At 39.9% G+C, this 8,752-nt stretch overlaps 1 long non-coding RNA gene across 3 annotated transcripts in view; it reads left to right on the forward strand.

Moving 5' to 3' along the window:
• LOC136285588 (uncharacterized) overlaps positions 1 to 8,752 on the forward strand; it is a 40,606-nt gene that overhangs the window by 2,212 nt on the left and 29,642 nt on the right. For all 3 annotated transcript variants that reach the window (XR_010719491.1, XR_010719490.1, XR_010719492.1), the window contains exons 2-3: positions 4,272 to 4,414; positions 8,096 to 8,666. This is a non-coding gene — a long non-coding RNA (uncharacterized lncRNA). The remainder of the gene's footprint in view (positions 1 to 4,271; positions 4,415 to 8,095; positions 8,667 to 8,752) is intronic.

The raw sequence follows: 8,752 nt of genomic DNA on the forward strand, positions 1-8,752 counted from the left end.
CATTTAAAAAAATGGAATAAGTTGCAAAAATCTGTAGTCAACTAAAATAAAAGATAAATTACTATTTTGAAAAATGTATATACATCATACTGGATATGAAAATTACTTATGTTACTTACACAGTGGTCCTATGCAGCAAGATTCAGACTACCTTTTGACCTTTTGTGACGTATGGCATGATACTTCTAGAAGAGCTGAATATTAGTAAGGATACTAGAATAATAGGTAAAAGTAATGTCAGTTTCAGAATTCTTGGTCCTTAACACCTTATCTGTTATCAGAAGCACTTGAGGAAGGGATATAATCTCATGACCTATGTTACAGTGTGTACAAGAGTTGTCTGCCAAAGTGGTCAAAGAGATGGAAAATACAAACTAAATAAATGATAGTAACCCTATTCTCCTGTAGCTCTGTTTATGCACAAGCAGATTTCCCCAAGCCAGAGTGGAGCTAAACAAGGTTATCCTGACAGTATTAGGACCTGCTTCTTTCTTCCAGTTTCTTTCTTGTTCTGGAGGAAGTTGCCCCCAAAAGTCATCTGTGTTTCTTTTAGATATGCAAAACTACTCTTTCTTAAGATGGAACACAAGCTCTCCTACTCCTTTAGTTAGTTACATATCAAAAATAGAAAGCCTGGAGCTGATCATCCAAAACAGGCTTTTTGTTTATGGATGAATTAATTTAACATGCTCCTGGAAATTTTATGCAGGATTCTGATCTCATGCTAGTATGAACTCTGGAGTCATTCCCCTTTAGCCAGAGAAATTAAATAGGCATAAAACTGGTTTCCATAAGATGAGTGATAAGGAGAGCTTTTAGCATCGTTTGTGTAGTGTATTTACTCAGTGGTAACAGAATTTCAGGGTCATGGTTGGACCTATGCATATTATGAATTAGTGTGCAAATACCACCACATTGTTGAGGTTTCTTGGGATGCAGTGCAACAGTTTTAATTTTTAACAGGCAGGGCCAGGCTTGTGAATGCATGCTACTCCTCCTTGCATCATTACAGTAAGGGAAAAACAACTGTTGAAGTCTCTTACTTCACCCAGTTAAACTGAGCTTGGGATGTGTGCTGAGGAAAGGAAGTGAAGGAAATGTGCCACCTGTTTGGCCCACCAGTGCCAGGGATGGCTGCTTACCAAACCAGTCCCTGGTGCAGCCTAAAACAGTCTCAGAGCTGCTCTCAGCAGTGATTTCTGGCTGGCTTATCAGGCTATAGTAGTACTTTGGATATGGCATCTCCCTGCAGAAGTGTCTGGCTGTGAAATGAAAGGCGTTGAGCTGGCTACTTTGGCTCTCAGGGTACCCTTCAAAGCAGGGAATCCTTTGCTGGCTGATTAGGGGTGTTCGAGGCTCCCTTCGCACAGGCACCACGCAGCTGGAGACTGGCGTGGAGCCAGGGACCCTCCTTGGTGCAGTAAGCTGGTGCTAGGGAGGTCAGGCTGAGGTTCCTGACCTGTTCCCATAACACTGTTTCCATGTTGGTAAGGTTGTCAGCACTTCATTTGTTTGACTTGGTGGCTCTGCTGTTCTCTAGCAATATAGTATAACCTGCCAAGGGCCAATTTTCTTTTGATTTACTTTGAGAAATTCCTTTTAAATGTATGAGGATGCAGCAAAGGTTAAAATGCAGAATCTCATCATAGCATTGAGGAGGATCCTGACCTGAGATGGTGCAGAAGGCAAGGTGGGTAGAGAGGGGCAAGGCAGAGCAAAGCCAAGTTGCCTAATGGGAAAATGTCTCAAGAAGTCAGTGTTCTGCTCTTGGCATAAGTGAGCCAGCAGGAAAAATGGTTTGCATGGATTGTCCTCAGAAGAGAGTGTGAACGTCTCAGAGGTACAAACTGGGAGCGTAACATTGTAAATGAGGGATGAGTAAATAACACTGGTTGTTTATGGCAGAATTGCCCAGGGGAAGCAGTAGATAGGCTGCACAGTAGCAATACTTTCTTTTTTCCTGTCCCACTCCAGCTTCATGGTATAAAAGAGGACCAGTTCAGCTGGTTGCAGAGGGACTGAAGGAATATGTGCTAAATGCTGCCATTGCAGGATGCAGCATAGTCCCGTGCCTTTGGTACTGCTGGTAGCATGGGCCTCTTCTCACTCTGTCAGCACTCAAGACTTGATGTAGTAATCTTTGCTCTTAACGTGTTGGCCTCTGATCTTATCTCTCATTGGGCAGCAGTAGGTATCCATTGTTTTCATGAACTATCAGTGCTTTCAGGAAGTCACCTTTTTCCTCAGTTGCAGTTTGTTTGCCTTTTGGGGACTGTTTGTTTTATTGAACAAAATCCTGGCTAAAATTCCAATAGAAGGCAAAGGATAGTTAGACAAAAGACAACGGTGGCTTTATTTGGTGATGACTAAATTCAGGAAGGAGAAGCATGGAGACATTAAAATATGATTATATAAAAAACCACTGTAATGGTTTGAAATAGCATAAAAATGCTGCTGCATAAGGAGGGTGTCCATAGATTTCAAAGCATTCTGAGTTTATTTGTAATAAAAAGGATTTATCAGTGTTACAATGTATATGCAGAATTAGGACTCACCTGATGACTGTTAGTAGGATGGTAAAGAGCTCTTTGTATGTAAGTATAGGCATCATGAGGGGAATCATAAGTAACTTCTATGTTTTTAGTGAGTTTCAGTTTGCTTAAAACAGCAGGGTCTTATTCTAATGACATCTGTTGTTACAGTAACTACTGGAGTTATAAGGCTGAGACGGAGCTCTTCAGCTACCGTATCACCGGCAGACCTATAATCCTTTTACTGTCTATGCATCATTTCAAAACTGTCTCCAAGGCCTCCAAGTATCCAAGTGCCTCTGATGTTCACAAAATTAATTAATTTCAGTACTAACAGAACAGTTTAAAAATAAACACAAAACTTATGAGTCAGGTACACTGTCATGTTCTAGATTCTTTATGGAATGTACAGTACATGGACATTTTTACACTTTAAATGATAAATGGAAAACCATTGGTGGGATTTTTTCTTTTAGATAAGAAATGCTGATGCAGCTTCTAGAAATTGTCTGAGCCATGTTTCTGCATCTTTAGACACTCTGTTGCTGTTCCCATATTAATTAAAGAGAAAAATGAAATGATCACAGTTGTTTGTACTGAAAGAATATTGATTTCATTATAAAATTCAAATCGTTCATAAAGAGTTGTTTCATTTTTCTTAGGTATAGGTGATTTTAAGGATATTGGTACCTGGAGTGTAATTTTCTTGAGTGAAGTGTACAACATTTTATATCCTGGAGGACTCCAGGGATCTCAATTGACATGAATGACTGATGATGTATCAGCATTGGTCTCATTTTTTGTTTGGTTTTTTGTTTGTTTGGGGGTTTTTTCTTTTTCTTTTTTTTTTCTTTTCTTTTTCTTTTTTTTTTTTTTTCTTAGAGTAAGCAGAAATATATGTTCTCTAACCTTGAACTTTAGATTTTGAGTTTGCCCATCCTCTGCAATGATAAACTCCCATAGGACAGTCAGCTGTTTTCAGGAACTGGATGCCCCTTACAGAACATGAACCTTCCTTCTAATGCTTGATTTTTCTCATGCCAGATTGAGAAATGCTGCCTGCTTATGTGCTCAGATCCTCTAAAAACCAGTCCTGATACTGATGGCAAGCATAAAAGAGTAGCTCTTTCTGGGCCGTCAAGTCCTGAAGCTACATCAGAAATCAACATGAGAACAATATCTTTACTTCAGGGAATTACTGTGAATATATTTCTGCAGGCCTATCTCAGCTATTTAGTTCCTACTGAACCTCACCTCAGATTCTTTCACAATGTTTTTGTAAGCTTAAGTATGTGATCAAGTAGGTTTTGATTCACTGGAGAGCAAATAGGTTTGGGGTTTTTTTATCTTTTCTTTCGTTCATAAATCCTAAACTAGTTAAGCTGCATTCCTGTTGGCCTGACGTCCTCCATGAAGAAATAAGTGTTACAAGCAGTATGTATGCAATTTCTGGATAGAAAACAATCTCTGGTTCTGCTGGCAGGTTTAGCTTACGAATCATCAAGGAAGGTGAGGTGGTTTGTGCTATCCTCATGATGAGTCAAACTCTGCTAAGATGTGGTTTAGACTATGAAAAATAAGTTAAAAACTATCTCACTTTTCCTCCACGATTTTTAATGTGACAACCACATTTAATTTTATTTCATTCACATGTGAATATTTTATTTCATTCACAGTTGCTGATGATTTCTTGTACTCATTAATGTCTGGCTTTGTGCTTTGTTTCCTGACATCTTTCAGGACGGACATGCTTCTGCACAAGCTTCTCCTATGTAGAGAGTGTTTTCATCCACTACAGTAAATAACTCCTGACAGTGGACTTGCACATTGTTCTCAGACGTGCTGGATCAGGGGAGAGAAAGGGATGGTGAATTGGCTACCAGGTAAGTTTTGTAATTTATTTATAAGGCAGTAATTAAAAAATAAAACTAAACAAGCTTGAAACAGTAGACTACCTACACCTTTAAACAAAATTATTTTTCTACCCTGGAATTTGATTTGGAATGGGACTTTATGTTCACATATCCTTCAGAGTGTTTACAGTCTGTAGCAGTGCATTTCAAATACTTGAATAGCCTTGCCTTTTTCTGCCTACCAGTAGTTTTGTGGAGCTATTTAAGTAGCTTAAATTTTAATCTACAGGTATTTGGAAGAAGGATGAATCAGTGGTCAAAAACACACAGCTCATTAATTTTACATAATAGCAAAAGAATAAATAGGCCAGTGTTCTGTGCATTACTTTACTAATAGGATAGTATAATTGCTGTGTAGTTAGCGTTTGTGGGGTACTTTGAAGATGTAATATGTTACACAGGACTAATGTGTTCATACATTTCTACATCTAGCTACACTCAAAAAGAAATACTTAACTTCACATGTAGTCTTTTTGGATTTCTGGTGCACAGTGAAAGAAACCAGGCTGGGATTCAGCTGATGAAGTGCCTGTGTATATCTTCAGTTACCTGGCTAGACCCTCCACTACTAACAGGAAAGCAGTAGCACTGTTTGATGAACAATTTGTTTTGTACTTTAGTAGGTATCTGGATAGAGATCATAGGAATCACTTGTGTCTGCTTTGTTCTTCATTTTGCAGAAAATGTGTTTCTGCTTCTTCAGGTCCTGAAAAAGTTCTCTCTCTCCTGCAAACAGGGACTTGCAGAAAGCTCTGGTATTCTTGAGCTATTGAATTGAAATTTCTTGTTGGATCTACTGACAACATTTTAGATTTTTTCCTGACAAACCTTAAAGCCTTTTCAAGACCTAGAGATTAACTCACAGAGGGAATTAAATCCATCAGCTTGCATGGTAGACATCTGCCAATTCTGTTTTCAGTATTATATTTTTTCTGTAATGTTTTACTTACTCTTCTACTGGCTGGCTGGTCATCACTGTGACTCCTTCCACCCTCCACACAGTAGAGTGTTCCATGCACTCCAGGAATGTTGTGGGAAACTGATCTAAAGACTTCTATTGTATGAATTTGGGAAAATTAGCATCTCTTTCTAGAAAATGTACTGCTGAGAGGTTAATAAGATAGCAAAACTTGCAGCATCTAGTAAGAGAAAAAAAAATGAACAAGGGATTCATCACTGAAATCTGCTTTCAAAAAGATATTGCTTATACTTTTTAGGATTCTTTAGGTTTGAACTATGTCCACATCAATAAAACCAAAGTAATGATTGACATCTGGCTACTTTTTTAAAGTTATGTTTGTTTTGCAAAACACATAAGTAAAGAAAAAATTACAAAAAGAAGACATATAATGAAATTGCATCATTTGAGGTTGTGGCTCTGCAGATGCATCTATGATGTACTGCCTCAGACCAATGAGAAGCTACAGTTCCTTGACTCCCCCAGCATCTGCAGGTCTGCACTTGATTAAGCACAGGACCTCCGTGGGATTTAAGCACAGATCTGGCACTGAGGATGCTGAGGTACAGCACTGAGGGCCTTAGGGATTCACAACTCAAAATGCTCATGTTCACACACACACACCTGAGCCAAGACAGCTCTGTATAGTCAGCTGCTGTGTGTCAGTAGGCTGCTGCTGCTGTCTGCAGCATTGAATGATGTGACTTCCTGGTCCCACCCACCTAAAGATCAATTGAAACTTTTCCCTCCCTATGTTGAAAGATCTGCATGGAGCAACCTTTCCAGGCCAGGAGTGGGTGGGGCCTGGAGCTTTAGCTGGGCACACTGCACACACAGCAAGTAGGCAGAAATTCTTCTACCATTTGCTCTTCCCCCTTGCCACAAAAGCATAAAAGAAACAGAGATTAAGCTACTACTTTGATCTTGTTCATTCTTTTATCCCTGTGTTGAGTAGTTTCAGTATGACTTCAATAAATAAGAAAGGAAGGAGGAAAAAAAGAAATAGCAATTTATGGCTTGTGTGCCTATGCAAACCTATTGAATCAAGACAATCTGTGGCAACGCTTTCCAAATAACCATGTTAATCCCTCTCTCTGTGACATGTTTCCTATTTTCGTCATCATACATGGTGTCAAATTGCATCTCAATAACCATTTTAGCCTGCTGAACTACAATTGCAATGTACTTTTTAAGACTGTTTGTTAAGCTACATAAAGATGCCTATATATTTGTGTGGCTGTGGTCAAGAATGTGCTAATTTTTAGAGAATGTGCTCTAGGTGCTATTTTTTTTTTTAAGTTATTAAAAGTAGTGAAAGAAGTAGAAAGAAAGAAATGGATCAGCTGAATGCCCATGTGAGACTGTTTGAAATGCTTGAGGAGAATGTATTCTAATTGGATATACTGATTCTGTGATCATTTTTATTAGACTTAGTTTTTAAAACATTATATTTACCATAGATATCTGTGCCTCAGGAGAACAGGATGATCCTGCTTGTACTGAGTGACATTCTTCAGAGTGCAGATTATAATTTCCTGGTTGTCCAAGAGCAGGAAGCATGCTAAAGGATTCTTGCTCTCTTGGGCAGCATTCTTGTTTTCACTGCACATCTACAAGTAGCTTCATCAGGAGGTTGGTGTGGCTGAACAGGGAGCTTGGTGGAGCTTCAATAGGAAAAGGTAGTATAGAGGAGATGGAAACAGGGACAGGCTACAATGGAATAATTAGATGTTTTTCCCGAGTCTGTGGTACCCTTGGGAGATACAAAGCCTAAATGCAATTGAGACTTACATGGGAAGCACAACAAGAAGAGCTTCCAGTGCTTTGTTAGTATAAAAAGGCTGAGGAAGGAATATGTGGAACCATTGCTGAATGGAGGAGGTGATGTAGTGACAGCAGACATTAATAAAATGGAGGCATTCTATGGTTTATTTGCTATCTCTACCACCAACTATCCCATGTCTCTGTGCTTAGAGAAAGAGTCCAAAGAGAACTGCCAGCAGTAGATGAATGTTTAGCTGGGGATTACTTGAGGGAGCTTGATCAGAAAACATCATGGGAGCACACAGACCACATTCAAGGTGCCAAAAAAAAAAAAAAAAAAGATTAGATATCTCTGCAGGGCCACTCTGTCACATCAGAAGGGTTATAGAGATCATGGAAGGTTCTTAATAACTGGAAATGGGTAAATGTTCACTGTTCCTTCAGGAAGGCCAAAGACAATCTGGAGGAACTATAAACTGATCAGCATTTCTTTGGTCCCTGTGGAACTTAAAGGAGTGGGTCCTCTTGGAGCACATTTCTGGGCATATGAAGGAGAAGGTGATCAGAAACTACCAGCATGGATCTACCAAATGTAAATCATGTCTGACTGTTTGATTCTATTTATGATTCTAGGACTGGATTTGTGGATGAGGGGAGAGAAGTGGCTATCATTTACCTCAGATTTAGCAAGGTTTTGACATTGTCTCCAGCAACATTCTTGTATCTCAGTTGGGATGGATGCTATGGTCTGTATGGCTAAAATTTCATTGATTTGGCTCAGAGGAGAATGGTTAAATGAGCTGTTCTCTACCCAGACAACATTTTCCTGTTTACCTAGTAGAGTGCCACAGGGATCTAGAGACTGAAACAGTCCTGCTTAACATCTTTACCAGGTACTTCAAGGAGGTGATAAAATCCCCTTTCCTCAGGTTTGCAGATGATACCAAATTGGAGGAAACAGTGAATATGCTGTGGGCAGTGCTACCATACAGAAGAATCCAGGCGGAATGGGCCAAGAGGAACCTTGTGAAATTCAGCAAGGACAAATGCAAAGTTCCTGTCATCTGGTAATGCTGAGCCCTTGGATCAATACATGCAGGGGGTGACTGGCTTTACTGCAAGGGCTCTGGAGAGTCCTGGCAGACAGCACATGGCCTGTGCATCAGGAGTATGCCCTGGCAGCAAAGAAGGTAATGGCATCCTGGTTGTGCTGGAGAGAACACAGCCAGGAGATTGTGGGAAGAGATTATGCTCCTGCTCAGCACCTGTCAGACCACATCTAGGCACTGTGTCCTTTTGAGTCCCTCCAGTAAAGGAGAAATTGGACCCAAGTTTAGCTGAGACTCTCCAGAACGACTGGAATCAGAGCCATGTGAGGTGGAGCTAAAAGAACTGGATTTATTTAGTCTGGAAAGGGGGTGGCTTCTGGTGAACCTGAGAGCAGCCTGACAGCATTTATGGGGGTGTCCTCAAGAAGACAAAGCCAGGCTCTTCACAGTGGTAAGTTAAGTGGTGGGAGGACAAGAAACAGCAAGCATAAATTGAAACAAGAACATTCAGCTTGGGAATAACGGAAAGAAAAACAT

Source organism: Chamaea fasciata, unplaced genomic scaffold (assembly GCF_029207755.1).
Source record: "Chamaea fasciata isolate MVZ Bird 193981 ecotype frontalis unplaced genomic scaffold, bChaFas1.0.hap1 SCAF_1, whole genome shotgun sequence".
Lineage (NCBI taxonomy): Eukaryota > Metazoa > Chordata > Aves > Passeriformes > Sylviidae > Chamaea > Chamaea fasciata.